This window comes from Manis pentadactyla, chromosome Y, assembly GCF_030020395.1.
Source record: "Manis pentadactyla isolate mManPen7 chromosome Y, mManPen7.hap1, whole genome shotgun sequence".
Taxonomy (NCBI): Eukaryota; Metazoa; Chordata; class Mammalia; order Pholidota; family Manidae; genus Manis; species Manis pentadactyla.
In genome coordinates this window covers 34,515,621-34,541,197 of record NC_080039.1, presented here as the reverse complement: position 1 = coordinate 34,541,197, position 25,577 = coordinate 34,515,621, and the positions used below count along the sequence as shown (strand labels likewise).

General features: G+C 41.8%; 1 long non-coding RNA gene across 1 annotated transcript; it reads left to right on the top strand.

Annotated features, from left to right (window-relative positions):
• Positions 1-642: 642 nt before the first annotated feature.
• Positions 643-25,577, top strand: LOC130682077 (uncharacterized). The gene is made up of 3 exons (XR_008995390.1): positions 643-744; positions 10,682-10,848; positions 25,392-25,577. It is a non-coding gene; the product is annotated as an uncharacterized LOC130682077 (long non-coding RNA).

The window sequence follows — 25,577 nt, the reverse complement described above, 5'->3', positions numbered from 1 at the left end:
ATACAGATTACATTTTTCTTTGCGGTTAGAAGTCAAAAATATTTCCTCCACTACAATAAATATGAAGTGCCAAAAGCCACAGAAACCATATTCATCAATATGCATTTTTTGGAGATTCCTTAAAAGCAACAAGCCACAGGTACCCCCTCAAAAACCATTAGGTTCAGTGTTTCTGTTATCTTTAGGTAATTTGTGCCCGTTCTTTTTCTATTTCCTTGCCTCTCTTGAAGAGCCATGCTTTAGCTTTCTCTAAGACACAGCTGTGTGATTAAATGATTTATTTTCCCTACATGGCATGGTAACGCTCTCAAACATCCAGGAAAGCTGAACAAACAGTAGCAGGACCAGCCATACAACATCCACAGAGGGTCTGTGTTATTTTAGTGGGTCTATCACAGAGCTACTCATCTGTTCACGCCTAATTCCGTTCATCAAGCCGTCTTTTTACAGGTGTATATATTTAAAAATAAGTAGTATCAAAGTAGATAAGAAGCCTTTCGTTGCTATACCTGTTAGCATGCATATTACTGATATTTGCTTATGGCTTTTTATTTTACTTTCAGTAAAATGCACACACATAAGTGGAATACATGATCCTCGGTTCCCTGCTTATGGGTCCTGATGAAGACACCCACCAGTTCAACATAAACCTCCTGCAGGTGCAAAGCTCACCGGTCGTCAGCTCCGCCATGGAACTCCCCACTGATTCATGCCTCCGCCAGCAACTGTCTGATGTTTTTCATGGTAGGATTAACTTTGCTTTTTCTCAAACTTTGTATAAATGTTCTGTGTTCACTTTTGTGTCTGGCTTCTTCTAGCATCTTTATGTTTTTTAAAGGTTTCTCAATGTTACTGGGTATATCTGTAATCCGTATCTTTTTATTACTAAGTAGCCATCCATTGCACAAATACATGACACTTTACATGCGTTCCCCTTTGGCGAAAAGGCGGGCTGTTTCTAATACTGGACTATTATGAATAAAACTGCGGTAAGCATTCTTGTACAAACGTCCTTTGCATATTTTCATCTCCCTTGGGTAAATACTGAGAGGGGTACGGATGCAGGATCTTAGCATATGCGAGCTTGCAGAGTCAGAGGAAACTGTCGGTTTCCCACATTAAAGTGGGAAGGTCATTTTGCAACCGTGTTTGTGTAATTCCCTTGGATGGTACACACAGAGCCGTTTCGAGTTACACATTGCAGAATCGCTGACGGCCGTTTAAACCACCACAACCACCCTTGTCTTCCACAAAGAGTTCATTGTGGCAGCCTGATGGTCACTTCACAGTGTGGATGTATTTTAATTAACTTTCTGATTTGTTCACTTCCTTTCATCTGCTTTTATTTCCTGGAATATCATTTTATACGCAAGGCAGGTGATGCTTTCTTTCTACATCAAGGGACATATCAAGTTCACTTTGTTATTGCAAAGGGATACAGAGCTTGTTAATTTAGCACAGACGGGCTCACCTGAATTTTCCTCTGCGATAGACTTTATGCAATCACGTATGTCTTGAAAACATGATAATGTGACCATATTTGAAAGAAGTCATCCTAGTGAGCGCTTTGATTTCCTGTCCCTTCACCTCTTTCTCTGTTCCCTCTTCTGGTGGAAGACTTTGTTCAGCTGTGGTTCTTTAGCTTTTCTGCAAATGTGATGGAGGCCTGAATATTTGACCATTGGTCCACTTTGCCGGCATCGTTAACTCCAAGCATGGTGGGCTTTTATTAATGAATACAAGATAAAGAGGGTCCAGTGGAGGACAGAACAAGGCCCCGTGCCTTGTGGATGCGGCCACGGCAGGAGGACTGGGCGTGGACGGGCCGACCCTCCCCTTGGGCACTGCCACCTGCTACGTGACAAGACGGCAGGAGCACCTAGACCTCAGTGCTGAAGGCAGCGCACACCTGACTCCTTGCTGGCATTGTGGCTGCATTGCCAAGGCCCGTTACGAAGCACAGGTCCCCAGTGTGGGATGATGGGGACACAGGGAGCTGTACTGTGGCTGTGGAAGTGAGCTCGGCTGATTCTCTGCAATGTCTGCCTCTTGCCCAGTACATCGCCAACTGCTCGGCGCTGGGAGAAGCTTATTCTGTTGAATGTGTCCTGAGGGTCTGAGAAACTATTGTTCACCCACTACAGTGGGTATCAAAGCATTATCTTCTTAGCCAAAAATTGGAAATGGTGTGTTTTTTCCTGTGGTTCCTTTTAGCTATAAGGATTTTAAGCAGCAGCAATGAAAGGACAGAAAGCATGAGGCGCCACGGGTGCAGAGGTCCCGAACCAGTCTAGAATTCCGTAAGTAAGCCAAGGATGCAGGTGCCCTCGGCGCTCTGGCTTGGAGGCTGGCAGAATGGCCCTTACTACGGATCCACAAAGTAGTGACTTTCCTGAATGACTCCAAAATGCACCAAGTTCACAATGCGGCCGTGTGCGCGTGGACGCCTGCCTCTCCTGCCTTTGGCCAGATGGAGACGCCACACTCACAAGTCCTTGGCTTTTTTGTCTGCAGGCTCCTTCTCTTTCCTCAGGCAGGCTGGGAAGTTCTGCTCTGCATCTCTTATTGACCCTTCACGTTGTGCTAACATGTTCCTTTCCTGCCTCTACTGGAAGCGAGTTATAAAAGCTTTGTATCATTTATTAAGCACAGAGCTCTTTCTGTCTGGTGGATGGTTTATTATACATACTTACACTGTCACCTACAAATACATTGGGTGTGCATTTGAGGTTTTACAAATCTGAAAGGAATTTCTCAACCAGCTACCTAGGATCCTTTGGGAGAATTTATGACATCAGCTCCGGTTCAATGAAGGGATAGTGATGGTGCCTCTAGACCTATTAATGCTGAGATGCCCGGAGAGCAGACATACACACATACGTGTTGGAATTTTACAAGTAATTTGGTGACTTGTACATATTCAGCTTTTATCTTCTAGGGAGAGAAAAGGTGATTAATGATACTTAGTGGTAGGAGGCAAAATGAACAACAGTGGCCATATTCATTCTCTCTCTAAAGTTTTAAAGTAGAAGAGTAGCATGATGGCCAATTTTAGAAACTTCATAGATGAGCATACTATATGCTGTCTCTAACTGGAATCGACATCGTTGGGTTTCTGTGGCAACTAAAGGAGATAAAATATGTGCATGGCGTGTATTGCTGATATCAAAAACCAATGTGCTAGACAACCCGAACAGAAGGAATATGCATTCCTTCTTTGCCAAGACGTAGTTCATGAATACATCACGTTATTGATTTCTTAACTGTGATAGTGAGATCATTAAAAATGTCCACGTATAAATGTCCAAGGTCTCCTCCATTTATAACCCGTTACTTGGAATTAGAAGGTAATTCTCATCAAAAAGCAAAGGAAAAAAAACCCCTCTCTAATACCAGACTCGATACTGCTGAACGGGAGGTACACTGAATAGAAACAGTGCTCAATGTTTTCGCATTTCTTATGCAATTTGCAAGAGCCAGTGGCAGAACGAAGTAAAATGGAAACTGGAAAATTACATGTGTCTTAGCCATGCTGCCATCAATAAATCACTTGACCCTCAGCAACTGAAGTTCGAAATTGAGGATTGTGGAGGACAGCAGAGGACTGAAAGAGGTGTGTGTGGGTTAGTGTGTGTGTGTAGGAATCCCATTGACAACTTTTACTTCTTCAAGGCAGATTGGGGAGATTTTTCCAGCTCTGGGTCAATTTTTCCTATAATCAAACCATGGAGAAAGTATGAACCTGGCCAAATGCCAAACCAGACAGATAAATCGTGGTTGTTTCTGTTCTCTGTTAATTTAACATATACGTCACACAGACTGTGAGGAGGTCAAATTATTCCTCACTACTTACATCTTAAACACCAGATTGCAGTGTTTCTATACTTAGTTGACCCAAGTTAATATAATATCAGAAACTTTACATAATCAAAAATAAGACACGGAAATGAATCCTACATTTTTATAGGCTATGAAACCTTCCAAATGGGTGAGTGTACAGAATTTTTTTTGAATGTCATGCTCCTAGTCCAAATATATGTCACGTCAAAATTCTTAGCTTCAGAGAAAGGAAAAAAGGTTTAAACAAATGATTTTTCAAAAAGAATGCCTAAGGGTGTGCAGACAGGACTTTGCCCTACAAAATCGCACCTGGAATAGCAAAGTCATAAGCATTCCATCCTGTTCTTTCGTTAACGATAACTCGAAAATTTTAAAGAAAGGATGTTATAGAATAAAGACACATTGCATTTTCTTAGCTTTTTATTTTTATTTTGCTTTTCTGTATTCATAGTATGGCAAAATCATGTGTCCCTAAATTCATGGTCAATGCTTCCATTCTACCTTGAGCCAAACACGTGGAAATAATGTTTTAAAATAACAAATTGTCCAACAAAAGTCAACTTTTTCTCTGTCCATACATTTAGTAAGTTGTTTCATTCATGTACCTGAATAAGCTAATATTTGTTGCATTCCCAGTGGTGATAATCTCTAGGGATGAAGTTTTTAATAAGATATGCGTTCCCCACCCCAGAATTCTATTACAGCGCTTTGCTAATCCAAGAGGGGCTTTCAAATGTGCAGAGGAATAAACCCGGGGACATATTACAAATTAAAACGTATGGGCCCCACCCTGGCCTGTCTGAATCACATCCTTTGGTAGGAATCTGTGTTCTCACAAGCTTCCCCTATTATTCTTTCACACATTAACATCTGAGAGCCATTGTTCTAGTGTGTTATTTTAAAAAAGATTATACAAAGTGATCAATAAAATCGACTGTAGAGAAGAGAAGCAAAAATCTTAAATTTGGCAAGTCTGTCCCCAGAAAGATCCACATCAAATCGCAGACCACATTGTGTTGGGGAGGCTTTAAGCAGATGCAGGTCGGAAATAGGTTAAGAAATGCACAAGAGTGAAGATTGAACATTTGGGATTATAGGTTGCTCACTTAGCCACACCGTTTTACAAAATACCACATGGCTTAATGTAACGTGTGTTTGCTAATTCAAATTGCTCACACTTCACTTTAGTAAGGTGTTCCATGACTAGCACATAGGACGTAAGTATGGCGACTTGAGTGGGATGAATATCACTCTTCATAACCTCACATGCCTCCTCTCCACACTAGACCTGAGTAAAGGTAAGAGAGAGATTGGGAGCCGTATAATCTCGCCTGTCCACCTGCCTTCCTCTGGGATGGACGCAGCTGAACGGTCTTCAATCGCCTGACAGAAACCATCCAATCGAAACAATGGGATGATGAAACGGTGGCTTATCTGCAAATGCAGAAGGGCACTCAAGGTCAAACTATGTGGGCACACAGTGTGTTTTCTTTATTCATAAGCCCCTACTCATTAATGGACCACTAACTCGTGCACGTAGATGGCAGGACACCTTTGAATTTAGTTAACACATTTATGAATGGCTAGGAAGTTTGGGAAAACAGAGAAGCAACCACATTACTATAAAAAATTTAAAACAGGTAATTAACTTCCTTATTGAATAACTGCAATGTGCAGATGTGGAAATGATATCTGAATTCAGATGTAAAAAGGGTCAGAATTAGAACATTATCTAAAATTTCTCATGTTGAAAACATGGATATAAACAATTTTAACTGGGGTGATAGTAGAGCTGAATGTACTTATTGTTTTGCCTAGGTAATTTTTCATCAATAAATCATGGTCCATTTTAAGGACTGAACCGTGGATTTGGAGTGACGCCAGCATTATCGTGCTACCTGCTTTAGTCTGTATGAATGTGTCACAACGTGGAGGTGACATTAAGAGCCATGAGGCTGACCTGCCAGAATGGATTAGGTAATCAATCATCAGCAACCAACCGTGTGTTAGCCAGCCACACTCAGGTATGGAGAACACTGCAGTTGGACACATGGATAAATTAAAATTAAAGGCTTATAAGAAATGTATGTGTACATTCCAGATAGAGACTTGCATAGTTGAGATAGAACCTAAAATTTACTTCCATAAAAGGGCTTTGTGTTCAAGCACCCATGTGTAATCTGACTCTTAGCCAAGTTATTCCAATAAACAGTCCTGACATCGACTTCCCTGTGACATTGCTCATCACGAAGATGTCCAGCCAGTGGGTGCTCCTTGCCCCTGTGCCCTCCCTGCAGAACCTGAGATGCTAAAAACGAACAAAGGAAATAAAGATAACCACCTGTGTGGAAAGAAGGATCTTACTAAACAAAGTAGGTTAACTATTTCTCACGTGAATTTTTTAATGCAATAATTAAACTGGAGAGTCACCAGCCCTGCACAAGTATTGTTTCATTAACTTCCAGATTTCTGTTAATTGACAGGCATGCGAAGCAACCTGGTGTGTGCAGATAATAAAATGTTAATGCAGGAACATTATTTTCATGCTCAGCTGCTTTTAGTTCCTGAAATAAATAGCATTTCTCTGGGTCCATTAGCTTTATTCCTCTTCTGCATGAAGCATAACTTCATCGCACTGAAAGCGACCATTGTGATCATCTTATTTTCTAGGAAAATGAGGCATTTGAAAGAAGAAGGACTTACCCAAGGTCATTGACTGAGCACTGTGGTAGGACTAACATTCTGCATATGACTTGAAAATGACATTTCTTTAAATAAGAGACTTTAAGATTCTTTCCCCCTTTTCGGGTATGAGTCTAAAGATGATGACTTATTTATCATTCTGAGAATTAGATGGAAAAAAAAACTATATGAATGTCTGTTTTCAGGATTCCATTCTTACTGGCATATTTAGGGGAAAAAACCCATTTCTTATATTTATTCACTATAAACAGTTAAAAAAAATGATTCCTAAGTGGAGAAATTGGCAGGCGGGTACATTTTATATGGTGCACTGTATTTTGCTAAAATTCAATTCACTGAAAACGATTATAGGAATCTAATAGGTAATACAGTTGTTTAGAGGCACAACTTATTTTTAATCAGTGTTTTTTAAAACACTGAAATCCTCACGTAGAGGTAGGTTGTGTTAGGATGAGGGAGTTCACACACATCGATAAAGAACAGAACGATTGTAAGATATTGACGATCCGTGAGCATTAGAGGAATCAATTCCCCACACTTTAGTGTTCACATTCTGGACACATTATAGGACAAGAATATATGTTTTAAACCTAAGAATTCTGCAATCTTGTTGACTGAAACAGGACTGTGTAGGGGTTGAAAAAGAAGAACGTGCCTTGGGCTTTTTATATTTGTTACGACGACTAGGATATCAGTGTCAACTGTGGTTCTATTAACTTACTAACAAATAAATTGAGTTGGTTCTCAATAAATATTTCCTGACACATGAGTGAATCAATGAATACGTGAACTCCAGGGGATGTTCCCAATTCCCAACTCATCTCTTCATGCTTCCAAGAGAATAGATTAAAACAGGTATTAGGATATTTTTGCTGAGGCACAAATTTTAAATTTTGTAAGAATCAAATACCTGAGAACATCTGCATTATAACACAAAGGGCTCCTGTCTCAGTAGAAACTAGAAAAAAAAGTACAACAGAAAAAACTTGTAATTTGAAAGAACCCCATTAACTGTCAAGGCAGCCCACTGGTTAGATGTGGGAACTACGGCTACAGTGTCAATCATATTACAATATGTAAGTGTATAGAGTCAATATACTGTAGACCTTACATTTATTTATACAGTGTTGTATGCCAAATATACTTCAAAAAAATAAAACCTACACTATATATATGTTAAAAAAAAGAAAGACCAAAGAAAGGAGTAGACATCCAATTTTGGCTTCCATTTCAAGTTTCCTATCTCTGTCTTAAATTTGAATTTATTATTTCCATATACGTTTCCAGACATTATATATCCTTTTAGTTTTTAATGCTGCTCACCTTTGGTCAGAAATGAAAAATTGTGGTACTATTTCTGAGAACTGCCAAACGATAATAATGGGTGTCGCTGAACATTATGACCCTTGGATGTAAGATCATGCGACCAAGTTGAAATCTGAAGAGTCTGATAAAGCATGAAAAGATACCTCATTCACTGTTACACACTATATCTTGTACGTGAGATCAGTGGCTCAAAATTATCTTTCCCAACAGAAGTCTCGGCTCTTTTCACCGCCTTTCCACAATGTGTCCTTTCCTGCAGGTTTTGTTCCTGACTTAGTAACTCTATCACCCAGTTATTAAACTGGGAACTAATGGGATATCTTATGTTACACTTCTTTGCAACACTCAGCCGACCTCTGCTCTTACTCTACCCAGTCATTCCATTTTCTATACAGTCGACAGAAGGATCCTTTTAAAATATACATCAGAGCATGATCCCCTACTTAAAACCACAAATGCCTTCACCCCACACCTGAAATCATTCCAAACTGTAAGCACGCCTTATCTAACCAAGAAGGTCAGAACGGTGTACTTCTCTGTCCCACCCTTATCTTCCTGATCCATCGCAAGGACTTCCCCCCACTGAGTCAAATGTTCTTCCTTTGCCTATTATACTTCTGCACAAGGACTTGCATGGGGGCCCCATCTCTTCCTGGGGCTTCCCCGGGAAAGTCCCAATCGGAGACAACGCATCCTTTGTTAGCTATCCTAATATTTTATGGCCATCTCCTCGGTTACACTTGAGCACGCGCTCCTGTTTATTTTCTCTGCAGCACTGCCCGCTCTCTCCTCTGATGTGCGTATGCCTGGTTGACTTTGAAATCCCTCCTGCTGGAATGTTCTCTCGTCTACTTTTACCGCCATATGCCCAGCTTTTAAACTGACGGAGCTCACACCGACCAACGGGGGAATGAATGGTGTCTCCCCATAATTTCTGTGTTGGTGCTCTGAGCCCCCCGACGAGGACCTCAGCATGGGGCTGTATTTGGGGACAGGGTCTTTCAAGAGGCAATTAGGGTGAAATGAGGTCATAGGGTGAGGTTGATTCCACTGGATCTGGTGAGCTTACGAGAAGAGGAGAAGACGAGACAGACATGCACAGGGGGTGACCCCGTGAGGACAGGGGAGGAGATGGTGCTCACACACCCAGGGGGGACACTCAGGAGGCCCGGCCCTGCCCGCACCCGGACCTCAGAGTCCAGCCACCAGGATGGGGGACATAAGTGTGTGTTTTTTAAGCTCCCTGGTCTGTGGTATTTTGTTATAGCAGGTCTAGTTCACCAGCACAGTCCTCAGTAAATTCTAACCCATGTTCATCCAATCTTCCTTCTTGTAAAGAAAACAGAACTGTATTTCAGTGAAATAATGACAGGTCCTCAAAGCCTGCTTTCTCCTGTGGCTTGTTTAATTGTGCCCGGCTGTTGCCCTTTATGACATCAGGATTTTGGAAAAAAAATTATAATAACCATTCTCAGGAAAGCAGCTCCTGGGAGATTGTCTCTGCCCCCAGAGTGTTATAGGTCAGGAAGCTGATTCAATGTATGACCGTCCATCTACATGGACAGAGAAGTTCCCTCCACGTAAGGACACAGACTGACCTGGAGAGGAATCTCTGCTTCTGGTTTTGAGAATGTCAGAAAGCCCTTCGTGCTGAGCAGTGGTAAGACGGAAGTTTGCACGTAAGGCTGCAGCCGTGAGCAGCCCTGAGCTCAGGGCGTTTGATCACCGTGGACTGAAGGCTCTAGGGAAGTGCTGATGGATGAGGCAGCAAGAAAGAGCTCATTTTTCAGTTGGTTTATGCCAGTGAGGTGAATGGTCACCAACGGGGTGAACTCCGGAGCACCTCCATGAGACATGACGCAGGTCAGGGACGTTTCCCATGCAGAGGAGCTCACCTTTCCAGAGCCTTCTCCCAGTGGTGTATTTGACAAGTAACATTGGATACTACAGATCATTGAGTCCTTGTAAGGAGCCCACGCTACGTGACAGTCCTAACGGAACTCACTGAATATGGCTTAGCAGGCAAAGCAACGGAGGTGCATCAAAGAACATGGCATTAATGACTTTCACCCCTGCGTGGCTGGGGGGTGGAGGCTGAATCTCTGAACTTCTCTATTTACTTCGTTTTCTGTGAATGTTTATGGAACGAAACTGGACTGGGCTTTAAGGTGGCTGCCTGCCCAGTAGTTCGATAATCTTAGGTTCCCTACTGGTCCATCTCAATAGGCAGGGGAAGAAAGTGACATGAATGAACACAGGACATGGCAGAGCTGTGAGGTAGGATCTGTCCCCTTTGACACATGAAGCATGTCATCAACACTCACTGACAGATAATATGTATGATGAAATGATGACGGAGATGAGGGTGGTGGTGCTGTTTTAAGGATTATGTGAGTATCAGATATGTTGCTCGGTCAGTACTTTTCAAACTCGATGACACACCCCACCCTTTACAGAAGCAGCTCCCAGGATACCCATTTCCAGTAATGAACCTGTACATGGGTGAAGCCTGGAGGTCTCTTGGGCATTAGGGTGGAGGCACTCCACAGCCCTTCCATAGGGACGTTCCCCAGAAAATGCACCCTGATACCTGTAGGTGTTGGTAACCAGGTGAATGCACACATTGGAGCATTTCCGGGGATGCTCTGAGTGGCTGTTTCCATGACCTGGGCACCGTTTGGTGAGGGGAGGCACTAAGCCCCACCTGGAGTGACCGTAGCTGAGCTCTAATGTTCCTCATTCAGGTGTGCTTGTCACATATCAGGGTCCCAGTACATGGGAGCCTGCTCTAAATTTTCTCCCTCATCTCCAGGTAAGGGCCAGATCCCCGCTTTTGAAGTGGGATGGTTTCACTGATCTTCAGAGGAAACTGACCAGAATCACTGGTCCCTGAAGACTCCACAGAGGATGACTCTTCAGGAAACCCAGTCTAGAGTACACAGCATCCATGCTGTTCGTGATGGTGGGCTCAACTCACAGGTAGGGAAAGAGGAGAAAGGGCAGGGTGATACTGGAGGCGGGTACTGATTACAGTCTTGTAAGCATTCACCCATCTGCCATTGGCTAGAACTCCATTGTGTGGCCGTGCCTCGTTGTAAGAGAAGATGACAAATGGAATGGGTTTGATGCTTCTCTACCAAAGCTTGACAGAGACTGAAAAGCTGGCTAAACAGAGAGACTTCAAGAGAGTTTAAAAAAAAGACACTTGGAGTGGACTGTGCATTTCAGGGATTCTACATGGTCCAACATGGCCAGAGGCTAGTGTGCTGATATAGGCAGAGTACAAGACAGAATTTGTGGAAGGGAGAGATCACAGAGTCCTTTGTGCAGAACATCAAGGAGTCTGACTTGTGTACTCAGAGGAGGACTAGGGAATGATATGAATCTTGACATCAGGTGTGTTTGTTTGAAGGGTGGTCCACACAGCATTATGACTGATGTGTTAAAGGACTCCGAGTGTACAAACGTCCTCTGAGGCAGGACAACTGGACACTGCAAACATTTCTGTTTATGTATCCCATTTAAGAATGGGTAGGTTTCCTAAAACATCGAGGAAAACCCCAAGGTATATAATATGCAAAAGAATTGAAATGGCATATTGAAGAAGTATTTGCACACGCAAGTTCAGTGTAGCATTATTAGCTGAGGTACGGAAAATGACCTAATATGTCCTCTGACAGATGAATAGATAAAACTAAGGTGCTGTATATACACAATGGAATACTATTCAGCTTTTAGAAAGAAGAAAGTTCTGCAATATGCGATAACAGGCATGAATCTTGAGGGCTTGACGCCAAGTGGAATAAAGCAGTCATGGAAAGATGCACGGTGCATGATCCCACTTGATGTGGAATCCAAAATAGTTAAATTCATGGACTTAAAGTTTGAAATGGTGGTTTTCAGGGCTGAGAGGGAGGGAAAATGGGTAGAAATCAGTGGGCATAAACTCTAGTTAAGCAAGATGAACAAATTCCAGAGATCTTCTGTACCACATTGTACAGGAATACTGTACGAGTCTGTATGGGCCACAGTATTATACTGGACAATTAAAAATCTGTTACAATCCTGTTAAATGTTCTTTAATACTTAAAGAATGAAAATAAAACTTCCAGAAAGGAAGCGAAATTCCAAGAACCCCAAACGATGCTAAATCCAAAGAGCAGAAACAAATAAAAACAGAATGCAGTGAATTAAAACCAAACATGCGGGCAGGGATCAAAGACAAATGTTCAGGTTTTCTGCATGGCTGCTTTTTGGACGTAAATGCCACCCTCAGACAGGGCTTCTGGAGGTTCGAGCTTGGTGCTCTCAAACATCATGTGGAAGCAGGACCTGAGAGCCGTATGTGAGGTGGAACCTTTGGCAAGAACAAAACTGGCCCGAGGTGAGTATTTAATTTTGCTCTGAGCAGAAGCCAGAGCAAACATCTCCAGGGGAAAGCGAGTCCCACGTGGGATGCCGATGCCACATCTGAAGGTCAAACATAAGATCATAAAATAAATAACCAAGAGCAAAACAAAGGAGCCTCTTTAACTGACAATAGCAAAAGATTCAAGACCACAAAACCACACTGCGTTGGAATTATCCTACAAAGAACAGAGAAACCCAGGTCTGAATCTTTAAAAGACACTCGCCTAAGGCCGCGAGACTCTCGAAAGTCATCTGTGTACTGGCAAAAAAGAACACAATCAAAGCTTTAGAACTAGAAATGCTTTGAACGTAGGAATGAAAAGACATGGATCACCATCAGTTTATCCACAGCTCAAGGGAATGGATATTAGGAGAAAACAGAAGTATACAAACATCTAGTTCTGGGAGAAAAACAGGAGAATAGCTAAAAAAATATATGAAGTACTAAACATCAAGATCGTACATGTAACCCTTGTGAACACAAGGTATAGGCCAATCAGGACACTAGGTGGTGAGTAGTGTCTCTTTCTGGAAGGGGCTGGTGTTTTCTTTGGAAGCCCTTCTGAGCACCATACCCTTGATGGATGACCTTTCTTGAATATTCTCTCTCTGGGTCCCAGGCTTTCTCACTTTTGTTAGGCATTGTGGGAAGCATTTGCAGTGGCTGACCAATGTTGATTTTTGCTGATTTTATTCTGACAGTAACCTTGTTATTTATGGGGCCCAGACAAGGAGCTTTCTATGGCTTCTGAGGTTTTTTTTTTCTGTTGACAGGCACCTTATGTTCATAAAGCGACCTGAACCTTTCTTAATTGATGTTTTTGGTTTTGTTTGGGTTTTGCCTGTCTTGTACAGGAGAAGAGCAAGTGTGGGGCCCTCATTTGGTTTTGCAGGATGGATCCTTTTTACCTCTTGCCTTTTTGCTAGTCAGATTCTCATCTTTCAGCAACGAACCTTCAAGGCAGGCGTCCGCTTCCCCAGGAGTCTCTATCCTCGGTGGGCATTCTTGCTCCAGATGGTCCCCTCTACTAAATCAACATCTATGAGCAGTTGCATTTTGCTATAAAGATATGATTGAGCAAAAAATAGATGTGGTTTGCATTAGAGAACAAATGCAAGAACTACAAAGGATCTTGGCTATTACCATGGCAATGAGTGCATTTTTTTTTTTTAACAGAACATGTTAATATGGAGGGAAGGACAGTCATGTAATTGCTTAATGAAATGGTGCAGGATGAGGGGCCATATTCACAGGCAGGTCCCGGGGCGTCTGTGATACTGAAGGCTAGTCAGAATGACTTTGTGTTGCTTTTTCCCCCACGGGGGTGGCTAAGTGTAAAGAAGAATTTATTCAGGGGAACTAATAAGCGTGGCTTTGTGAGGAAGGGGACGGATTAGAGGTCCTGACAACCATCTACGATGGCATCAGAGGACAAAATGCCTCCCTGTAAGAGTCCATTCATGTGCAAAGGCAGTGTCTGTTAGATCTGACTAAAGCCAGAGATGGGAGTTTATGCACCAGTATCCGAGAAAATTCAGGCCCAAGCCTGAACTGCAAATCCACAACGCCGCTCCAGGGTCCCCTCAGGCCTGTCCTCTGCGTCTAGTTCCCAAGGCACCTTCTGGACACCATTTGGCACAGAACATGGACCCAGGATCCACTGCCAGCCCGGATTTGAGGACAGTGAAGGTCTGTCCCAGGGCTGTGTTTTTAACCTTAGAAGGAGGCCAAACAGTCCTATTAAAGCCTAACCTTATATCCTACTTCAATGGCACACCGCTGCTGTCTTATGTTATTTAGTATGAAGGATGAAACACGAGATGTTTAGGAAAAAAGAAAAAAATACTTGTTGGAGACGTAAAGATGCTTTGTTGTGGTTACTTTTATTCTTTTGTTTCACATACAATGTCCTGCAGGTAAACAGAAATTACACATTATGCATTGCCTCTCTTTCTACTTTTCTTAGTCACCATGCTCCTTAAGAGAACACACCATGTTTCAAAATCACAGATAGATGGGAGATAAGAAATGCAAATGCCACCCTGACGTGATCCAATACTTGATCACATGGGCACTTAAAAGATAACTATGCCGAGTTTTCACACTGTATGCATCAAATCAAACAATATTTTTATTGGTGCAAATAATGAGCCAAACCCAGATCACACAGCCGTGTCTACATACGGGGGTGTCCATTTTCCAGTGAAGTTCATTTTGCAATCATTTGGCTACATTTTAAAGGGGAACAGTAATCCTGAGAAAGACACGATTGTTTCTGAAGATTGAGGAGAAACATGGAGAGCAGTGCCTGGAATAGGATAACATCAGGCCCGTACACTTTAAATACCTCTTACCCAATTCAAGCTTCACAACATTGCTTTTGGACTAGAAGGTCAACGTCTTTCGGTTTCTGATCAGGCTGTTTTTGCACATTCGTTAACCCACTTTTTCTGATTAAAAAATCCATGAGCGAGGACCACTGTTTAGAGAAAATTTTCTGTAACTGAAAGTGCTCATTTTCCATGCTTCCCAAGTTCATCTACTACTTCAGGTGCTAAATAATAGTGGCTGTAAAGAGAGGCTGTTCTTCTATGACATCAGTTAAGCTTCTTTGAAATTGTATAGTTCACAGAACACCTACACATACCTTCATTCACTTAATTATAATGTTAACTGGAAGGTGTGCATGTGTGTATTATGCATACAGTATATATTATTTATATGTTTATTAGAAGTATTTGTTATTTGTGCATTGTTACATATACATATTACTATTTATTTTAAAATATTATTGTTATATGTTGATTATATTGCTATGTGAAATGACTAAAATATGAATGGATATCACAAGAGATTAAAAATAAGAGAAAACCATTTCCCAGAAATCACCTATAACCAGCCTTGTCTTATGATGTTGTCACACCGTGATTTACTTTGACAAAGCAAATATGTATAAAGAACTCTGTTCTCAACATAACAAATATTTGCCTAAGAAATAGTAATGTGTAACAGTCATACACAGAAACCATTTAATTTCAGCCTTCTTGAAACACAGCTTAGGACATTATACTGAGAGTGAGGTGGGTTTTTTTCCCTAACTAAAACAATGTTCTCAAAATGAAAATCATCCCATTTCCATTAGATTCTATTCTACATGATTGCAGTGATGTTGAATTTTTGAGAAAGGGGATGTAAAGTTAGGCTTTGGACAAAAGCAATAGGGGAAAGTAAATAAAGGGCCACATGTTACGGTGACTGTTAGCAATTCTATGTCATAAAAGCCCTCGCCATTTAGTTTTATTAGTCCCAGAAAAGTAACTTTATACTTCACACAATCCTATATGAAGATATTGTGTTCATTTACAAATATGAGTATGTATGACATGAGAATAAATGTGTACTCCTATTTATGGAGGATCTATTTTTGCCTGACAGCTTATTCATTCCCACGTACCCCTACCCGATCTCCGTCTGTGGAGTAAGTTGTTACACACAGGCAAGGTGCTAGCTTTCAAGTGTCCTGGGTTGTATCTCTGAGCGTGGGTCCCCAAACACGGAGCCCTGATCTGCTCAGCTTTGTGGCTCAAGGGGTCATCTTCACACCTGCTGACCGTCGCCTCTGTGACATCACTGATGAGGTCACAGGCACTCTGATGTCTTGCCTTTGGGCCACTCATCAGGAGCTCCCATGTGGCCTGACAATGTTTGGTGATTATTTTCCACTGATGTTTCTTAGAGAAGGCACAGCCTTGTTCTGTCCATAGAGGCTGCTGGCTACCAAGTCCCAGAGCCCCCTGTGGCCCTTCTCACACTTCATGGGTGATGTCCTGTGACAGAGTTGGACACATGTGGTCTCTGAGTCCATGGCAGATGGCTTGCTTATTTTTGATCATGGATTTTGTGTGATGGAGGAAATTTGGACACGGCACCCTGGGGGTGGCTTGTCTCTGCTGGGACTGGCTGAGACAGGTAGGGGATGGAGAATCTACGTAAAAGATGGCTTTTCCGCTTACATGCCCATCACCTGGATGGAGTCGACTCAAGCCGGCACGCCCCTGGGAGGGCTGACTAGAACACTTGAATGTGGTGTGCAGTCACCGGGGATCGGGGCACGGAATGGGGGCTGGCTGCTGATGGACTGCATCCCCGTGGGTGCCCCTCACACACATGGGCTCTGCAGGAGCTTGATGAAAACTGGCTACACAGCATTTTCCTTTCTGCCATACCCAGTCGGTCCTGCTTCAAGGGGAGGGGACTGAGGTTCCCATGTGTGATGTGGTAGAGGACAAATTATTTAGTGGGCGCTTTTTAAAGTAGCCTGCGTACAGCCATACTTGCTGGAGTGTCCCTTGGGGGGTTAGCGTCACAATAACAAAAGCACAGATCAGCATTCACACGAAGAGATGCCCCCAAATCCGTAGCATGGCTCAGTGATCTTCAGAAACTCAAGGAAGAATCATGCAGGTGCACCAGAACATGAGAGCACAGACCCTACTCATTGTTGTAGGATGGACGACCTGATGGCGACTGTCGTCCAGTCCCTTGGAAAACTGAGTATTTTAGGGATTAGACGTAGGACGGCACAGACACAGCGAACTGTGGTGTGTTTGTTGTTAAGAGGGAGGCAATGAGACTTTCTGCCTCGCTGAGCCCAGGTGGCTGTTAACGCAGAGGGGATGTACTTCGTAGGGTGATTTGTAGGCAACATTGCTAAACATGGAACTTTTTGGAAAAAAAAAAAAGAAAAAAATATATATATTTCCAGTTCTACCCAGTGGTAAGTTGCTTAAGATTCTTGGCCTGCAGGACACATTATACATGTGGCACTACACCTGTGCACGTTTCTCGATCTTGAAAGATTTTGGTGGCAGCCATGACCGCAGATGCACGTCACGCCGTTAGCCGCGTCTGTGGGACCAAGCTGATATTCAGACTGGGCTGCACGTGGTATTGTTTCCCCTTTTAGGTCTTCTAAAAGGAAATCACTTGTGAAAATAATTGAACGTTTGCTTCCATGCCATCGTGGCATCGATGCTGTGACTCACCCTGGTAGACACAGATTTCTGACATACTAAATTTTGTAGGTATTTTCCATGAACATATATTGTACTTCAGGAGAATAATTTGGAAAAAGAGAAACATTACAATGTCTGTGAGTTGCTCTGTAAGAATTAATGTCCAAAGCACCAAGATTTGTTCCTTTATTCCTTTATATTTTTTTGCAAGGGAAATAGGAAGATTACTTAGAATAGCTTGGCTATCATTGATTGGTTGTAGGACAATATATAGGTTTTGAGTTCTGTATCTTTGTCTATGAACATTTATATTATATATAAATTGGTGTAATGTATGTGGTACTGCAAGACTAAGATTTTACTTGATGTTAAATTTAGTTTATTGGTGGACAACTTGGCTTGCTTAACAAAAAGGGAAGTTTATGTTATTCTTAGAACTTTAAAGATATTTCCTTCTCTTACAAATGGCATCACTAAGAAGAATTTTGGAAGAAGTCTGTCTCATCCCTTTGTTCGAGAGTTGGTGTTTTTCACTTGAATGCTCATTTGTATATTTTTGTTATTTTTAAACTCTTGCCTTTTGGTAATTTCACAGTGCATACTTTAGAGTTGTTTCAGTCTTTTCTATAGGAACAAAAATATGATTATTTTTATTTCTACAATTACTTTTAAGACTTGGCTGTTTTTCCATTTAATTTTGAGGGGTTCCCTCACACCTTTCCTTCTCAGCGTTGATGGATTTTTCACCGCATTTTTTTTTTGTTTATACGTCTTCCACAGTTTTCTGTACCACTTGACTTGACCTTCCATTTCTGTATTGACCTGTGGCAGTTCACGTTGCCCTATTCCTCAGGCCTCTTAAGATTCTTCTTGGATATGATTCATGTCCTGTTTGATTATGTAAATCAGATCCTGCCAAGAGTACTGTATTTGAATCTCTGCAGAGCAATTTGGAGAACTCTGTTTCCCTCTATTATTCCTTTTCTCCACATGTATTTCCCCTCTGCATTTTTCATACATCCTTGCTATGGATTTACTTTCATGAACCTGGTGCTAGACTAAGTAGCCAGAATTTGTGTGTGGAGATTTGTGTGTATACACAAATCATGTCTTCTTTATCCACTCAACCATCAATGGACATTCAGGTGGTTTCTACATCCTGGCTATTGTAAGTAATGGTGCAGTGAGCATGGGACGACAAATAATCTCTTTGAGACCCTGTTTTCATTCCTTTGGGCAAATACCCAGAAGTGTGCAGCTCCAGGTTTAATTAGCAATGAATCTCCACCCTGTTTTCCTTAAAAGCTGCTTTACATTTCTACCACCTGCGTACAAGGATTCTAGTTTGTCCACATCCTCACCAGCACTTGTTGTATTATTTCTTATCATAAAGGCTGCCCTCACAGGTATGAGGTGCTGTCCCATTGTTTTGGGGTTCTGATTTGCATTTCCTTGATGATAATGATGTTCACCTTCTCATGGCCCCGGAGATCATTTGTGTCCTCTCTGGAGACACGTCTACTCAAGTCCTTTGACCATTTTTTAATTGGGCTGTCGGGTTTTTTGCTATTGAGGTATAGTTCCTTATACTCTCTTGCCTCTGTACTGGCTGTTAACACGGCTAATTCTTTCCACACAATGGGAAATATTGACACTGGTAGTGAGAATAGCATTTCTGTGATCTCTGTCATTTCAGTGGATATTTCTTATTTCCTCTGTAAGCATATGGTGCCTTTTGGGTTAAACACTTAATTTGGTGTCATCTTTTTTTTTTCTTAGTTGATTTTGGTTTTCATTAGGTGATGTATTTTTGCATTTTCCCCATTTAAAAATCAGGATTTTACTTGGAATGTATTCAAGATATTTTGTGATTCATCTATGATTAATTTTTATTCTTTCCCTTTGTGATCTACTAATGTTGCTTTGCATTTTCAAGTTTTCATATTTAGAAATGTTTCCATGTATTTTCCTTTGACCATTTAATTTCTGACTGAAATATGTCCTCTGAAAGTGTCCGTAAGAAATGTCCTTTACTGAAAATAATTTTCCTGTTATCTTTACACTCAAGACACAGTGGGGCTGGATGCAAAAATATTTGGTGCCCACTTTGTTCTTTCATCTTGCTTTATCCTAAGCTCTCATATGGCAATTAATATTATTATGGGGCAATTGAGGCCAGTCTAAATGTTAATCCTTATAAATCAGACTAATACTTTAACCAAAGATACTTTCTACTGCATTCAGTATTTCTTTCTAACTTATGACTGATTAATTATCCCTCACATGAGTGTTTTCCTATAGTGATTTCAAGGGCTACGAAACACATTTCTAAAATTTAATCTGTAATTGATACACAGTATAGCTTTAGTTTGTTTTCTCAACTCCAATTATACATATAGCAGACTTCCTGACATCTCTCTCCTTTTCTAGGCCTTTTGATTTCTATTTAAGTGACTGTATTTTTCATACACTGACCCTCTCTCCATTTTTTCCCCTGTCAATTGGTGTTCTTCCCTGATTTTCATTTAATCTCGATTCCTGTGACTTTTTCTTTTTTTATTACTGAGTTTCGTTCATGTTTGACTCACACTCTTATTTTCTTGCCATCTCTTTCTTGAGTTATTGTAGGTTGGCCTTGTTTTTCTCTTCATGGACATGACCTCCTTTATTAGACGTGAGCAGGTAGTTTAGCAAGTAGTGTATGAAATGTATTGTCTTTAAGACCCTGCAACCCTTTTTCTGTGTAAGTCAACATCCTCGTCATGAAGAGCATTATATTCTACTGGGGATGTCTACTGGGGAGACATCCATACACTTCCCTCGATCTTTTAAGATGAGGCCCTCAGTATTATTTACAATTTCTGCCTGCCTCTCTTCTGTGTAGTCTGCTACTGATATTATCATTCACTCTAAAATGCCTAAGCTTACCCAGTATGGTCACAGCTTACAGATTCCTTACTGAGGTTATGAATCAGTGGCCAAATGAGGCAGGTTATCTCAACAGCTGCCGACAGCTTTTCAGTGTGAATTCGGAGCAGGAAAATTTAAAGGGTATCACAGTGTGCAAGTTGGGTTTTGCCCTGGCTGAAGTTCACCTTCACATGAACAATCGGGTGTAGATTTCAGTTGCCATTGCCCCAAAGTATCGATGTGCTTTACCTAGCTGCAATGATAATTAGATAATTATGATACTTAGTGTCCCCTTTCCCCTTTCCTGATTTCAGATTGCCATCCGCATGGTGTGTATTTTTGTTCTGGCGAACCATTATAGCACACAAATATCTCTGCAACACATTCCATCCTTATCATTCCCATTATCAAGAAAATGTGAGCTGTTAGTTAATACAGTCTTATTCCAGGCATGGGGACTCCAGTAAGAAATCTGACCCCTCAAGGGTTGTAGGCAAGTGCTGAAGAAAATAATCATTTCATTTCTATGCTGATACATTTTTTTGCAGGATGCATAAACATAAATGGCTATGTGACTGACAGTAAAGAGTAAGATACTACATCTGACTTGGCGCATAAATCAGGGAAGAAAGACTGGTGACTCATCAGTGCTGCGTGCCCCTTGTCAAGGGAGTTTGAGACATGAAATCTCACTGATGTGGGTGCTAATAAGCCAAGGAGCCGGTGTGCTCTGCTCCACAGCATGCGGGCGAGTGCACAGACAGCATGAAAGCCAGGTATCATAGCAGGTGTGTGCCTCGCAGAGAAACTCAGAATACATCTGTCGTTGCTGGGACTGGTTCAACATGATAATTCAATACTCCAAGCTGAACTGTTGATGGCAAACATTTGTGGTTTTGAGCAAGAGATGCTTGGAGGTGAGACAGGTAAGGATGGATGCTTGTAAGGGGGCTAAGGTGTGGATGGCAGATGAGGAAGTCGAGGTGTGAGATGCAGATGAGTCAAGAAGTCCAGCTGCCAGTGAAAGGAAGGAAAATGACATCAGGAGACATCATGTTGCTGAGGTGCATCTTGGCTGTAAGTTGTGAGCCCTGGAAATGGACGTGGTCTGCAAATACATTTAGGGAAACACCACCAAGGACCTGGAGAGATGACAGCAACCAGGTTGTAGAGATTAATTCTGAAAATTGTACATAAAGGTAACTGGAGGGCAGATATACCCTAAAAAATTAAGATGAATCTCAACAACAGATGTGGCCACGAGAACTCAAATCCTGTCTTGCTTTGAGGCATTAGCAGAAGGAGAAGATTGGCCTTTGGACTTACAGGTGAGGGCTGACTGGTCAGCTTAATTTGCAAAACGGTCATTGTTTTCTAATCTGACGAATAGTCTATAAGCAATGGTGATGAGAAGTGACAGCTTTGAATCTTAGGATGTAATTTACGGGCACATCAGTTGGCATTTTGAGATGCACGTCTGTGTGAAAAAACAAGAATACTAAACATTAAAGTATTTGAAGTGAGCTGGATAAAAATTAAAGATCATCTAGGTAAATAAAGGATAAATAGATGATAGAAAGATAAATAGATGGATGGAGATATATGGATCTACATAGATATATATGGATCGATACAGATAAATGATACATAGATTGATGACAGGTACCTAGATAAGTAAATAAAACCTAAAAATTTTATAATTTTTACAGACATGTGAACAGATTATAATCTATATTTTTCAGATACATTTATATATGACATTGTATAGGATGTGTATCTATAAAAATTAACAAGATTGAAAGACCTACCATGTTTTCTTATTGGAAGATCGCTCCAGAGAATATTAATTAAGATGTCAATTACTGCTGATTTGAATAGACTAAGAGTACATAGGATTTCTTTTTTAATGCATTTAAATGTCCTCCATGTCATTTCATGGCTTCATAGGTCATTTCTGTTTAGCTCTGAATAATATTCCACTGTCTGGGTGGACCACAGCCTGTGTATCCATTCGCCTACTGAGAGGATGTCTTGGCTGCTTCTAAGTTTTGGCAACTAGAAATAAAGTTGCCATACAGGCTACACGCTGTGTGACTCCAACTCTATGATATTCTGGCAAAGGCAAATCTATGGAGACAATAAAAGGGTCAGTGGCCGCCAGGGACTGGGGCAGGGAGGGATGGATAGGTGGGGCCCAGTGGATGTTTTGGGCGGTGAAACTATTCTGTATGACACTGTGATGGTGGGAATATTACGCACTTGTCCCAACCCGTAGGGAGTACACCGCCAGGAGTGACCCTAATGTAGACTATGCAGGTTTGCAGATGCTGCTGCATGATTTTAGGTCCACCGGTTGTAACGAATATCCCCTCTGGTAGGGATGCTGATAATGGGGGAGGCTGTGTAGCAACAGGGGACAGGGAGCATATAGGGAAATCTGTACCTTCCTGTCAATTTTGCTGTGAACCTAAAATTGCTCTAAAAATAAAGTCTATTCAAAAATTAACATCATGCCACCCAGCAATCCCTCTCCTAGGTTCTTGCTCAAGTAAAACCGAAAGGCACAGCAATATTTGTTCAGGGAGACTCAAGATTAAACCATTAACAGCTGGGCCCCCCAAAAGGTAGTGCATACACATAATTAGAATGGAGTTTATCTTAGGAATGACTGACACACTGACACTGTCTGCAATGTGGGTAAGTCTCAAAACTATATGTGGGGCCAAAGAAACACAGAACCGCACCCTCTCAGTCCATGCATGTGTTGTTTGGAAATGGGCAATCTAATTTAAAGCAACAGAAAACAACAGAACATACCGCTGGTTGCTTAGAATAGGAAAAGAAGAATGATTTGAGTGAAGGATGCATGAGGTATGTTCTGGGGTCACGGGAATGTTCTATGTTTTGATGATGGGAAGCATATGGTTACGCCATTGTACACAATTTTCCAAACTCAGGGAGCTGTGCATTGAAAATGGAATGCCATCCATTGTGTGCGTTATACCTCAAAAAAATAAATGAACCGTGTACATGACCTACTTGTATGAATACAGCTATGGCATACCCAGATTGGGTAAAAATCAAAGTCCAACAGCATGCTATTGTAAGAGATGCATATTAATTATAAAAATCCCATTCAATTCAAAGCAAATGGATGAGAAAGATTGACTACACAAAGACCACTCCTAAAAATAGCAGAAGTAGCTATTTATAACCAGATAAATGTAAATGATAAATGGGTCAAATCACTTAGAAAATTAAAAGTGCTGAAAACTGTATGTAATAACAGAGATTCAGAATAGATGGTGCACACTTCTGACAGATCTGAAGTGAAAAATGGACAAATCCTTAATTACAGAATCTGTTTTCAACCCTCCTCTCTCAGAAATTGATGAGCAAATAGATAGAACATCAATAAGAGTAGAGATGACGTGACTAAGCCCGTCCAGTGACTTGGGGTCACTGAGCTCCACAGACCATGTACCAATAAGAGTAGAACACACCTTTTCTCCAAGTGCCCACGGAACATCCTCACAAGGGCCACAGGAGGCTGAGATTCAATCCAGTATATTCTTTGACCAAACCAGAATTAAATTAGAATTCACTGAAAACAACTGAGAAATCCAAATATTCAGCAATTTAAGGAATGGTATTTCTACATAGCCCGTGGGTCACAGAAGAAATTACGAGCAGTGTTAAAAACCCAACTTATCAAAATGTGTGGGATGCGCCTCAAGTGGTAGTTAGAGGCATATTTACAGCTTTCTATTTTCACATTAGGTCTTTAAAAAGGATTAAAATCAATGTTGTTTTCCCTTAAGATGCTAGAACACGGGCCAATTAGACCCAGCATAAGGAAAAGAAATAATAAATACATGACTGTATAAAGTGGTACATCATTGAAGTAAATCAATAGAGAGTATATATGTTTGCAGAAGATTTTTTTTAAGTGCCCTATGATTTCCTGGGAGAGAAGCCTGAGGCCTGGGGAATCCTTCTTAATTTTAACAGAAGTAAAATGAGGCTAAGGGAAGAATAAGAATAGGAGAGGGGTTCAGGATAAACAGGATGCAGTTTTAGAAGCTGGAAGCATACACTGTGAGGTGGTCCTTCTTGGCGACCCACAACATCGTTGGTAAGATTCCTGAGAAGCTTCCAGGAGCCACCTTCTGCATGGGGATGGCAGGGGCCTAGCAGGTACCTGGCATGTACCCAGACAAGGCAGAGAGAAGCCTGTGGACACGGTGAGGGACATCTTGGAAACCTGGGCTGGGGAATGCAGACACTGTACGTGGTCTTCTGCAAAGGTCTACTGGCCACTTAGAGAGACGCTGAAGAGAACGTGTTTGGGGAGCACAGAAGAGTTCCTGTGGTTTCCATTGTGTGGGAAAGGCAGGCAAATGAGTCAATTTAGGGTGCTGTGCAAAGGAACGCAGGGGGACAGGTGACTGAGCTGTGGGCTTGATGGGAGGCAGAACACAGGAGGGTTACTCCAGGTGGGAGGACAGGGCAACACCGTGAGGCCCTCAGGGCAGGGGTGACCTCCTAAGATTCACACGGACTTTGCTATTTACTGCGGCTGAGATATGAGCCCAGTCACATTTCAGAAGACACACGGGGGGCACCTTTGCTGGGCACGGTTTGTGGGGGAAGCAGAGAAGAACGAGGCCAGTGAGGACAGCCACTGTGGTCACTGCAGAGCGGGACCACTGGGCTCAAATGCGGGGTCTGGCCGCACTGATGGTGGGCTGGATGGGGTGTGCCTGGAGAGGTGAGCAAAGGATGCCGGAGGCCGTGGGGCAATGCCAGTCAGAACTCCGAGGGAGCCGGCTGGTGGGGACGTGCCCCCGGAAGACCCTGGACCTCGGTAAGTGGTCGTTACCAGCACCCGATCTGGATGGAGCCAGTGGTCGTGATACTTTGTTTGGAATAGTTTTGCACAAGCAACAGTGTGAAAAACAGATGCTTTGCAAGCTAGTACACAGCCTAGAAAAGACTGAAAAAGAGAGAACATAGAAAAGACAGAAAAATCCTTTGCAGTTGAGCCTGTACCAAAGCTTTCCATGAACACTGGATGGTGAAGTCAGGAACTGTTTTTATTTACTCTGTTTCATACAAATTATTAAGAAACCTCTCTGAAAATACTTATTTTAAAAAATAAGGGTTTTTTATTTTCTCCCTTTCAGAAGATGACCCACCGTGTTCAACCAGTGACCCCTCCTTTCAAACACCTGTCCTCACCACTCACCGTCTTTCTCTAAAAGTGTTTTATAAATGGAAAACCAACTAGACTTAGGCTTTGGACTTAACTTTTACATACAGATCTGTAATCTATCAACGACACAAACCTGTATTATACAAAGAAAACCGAG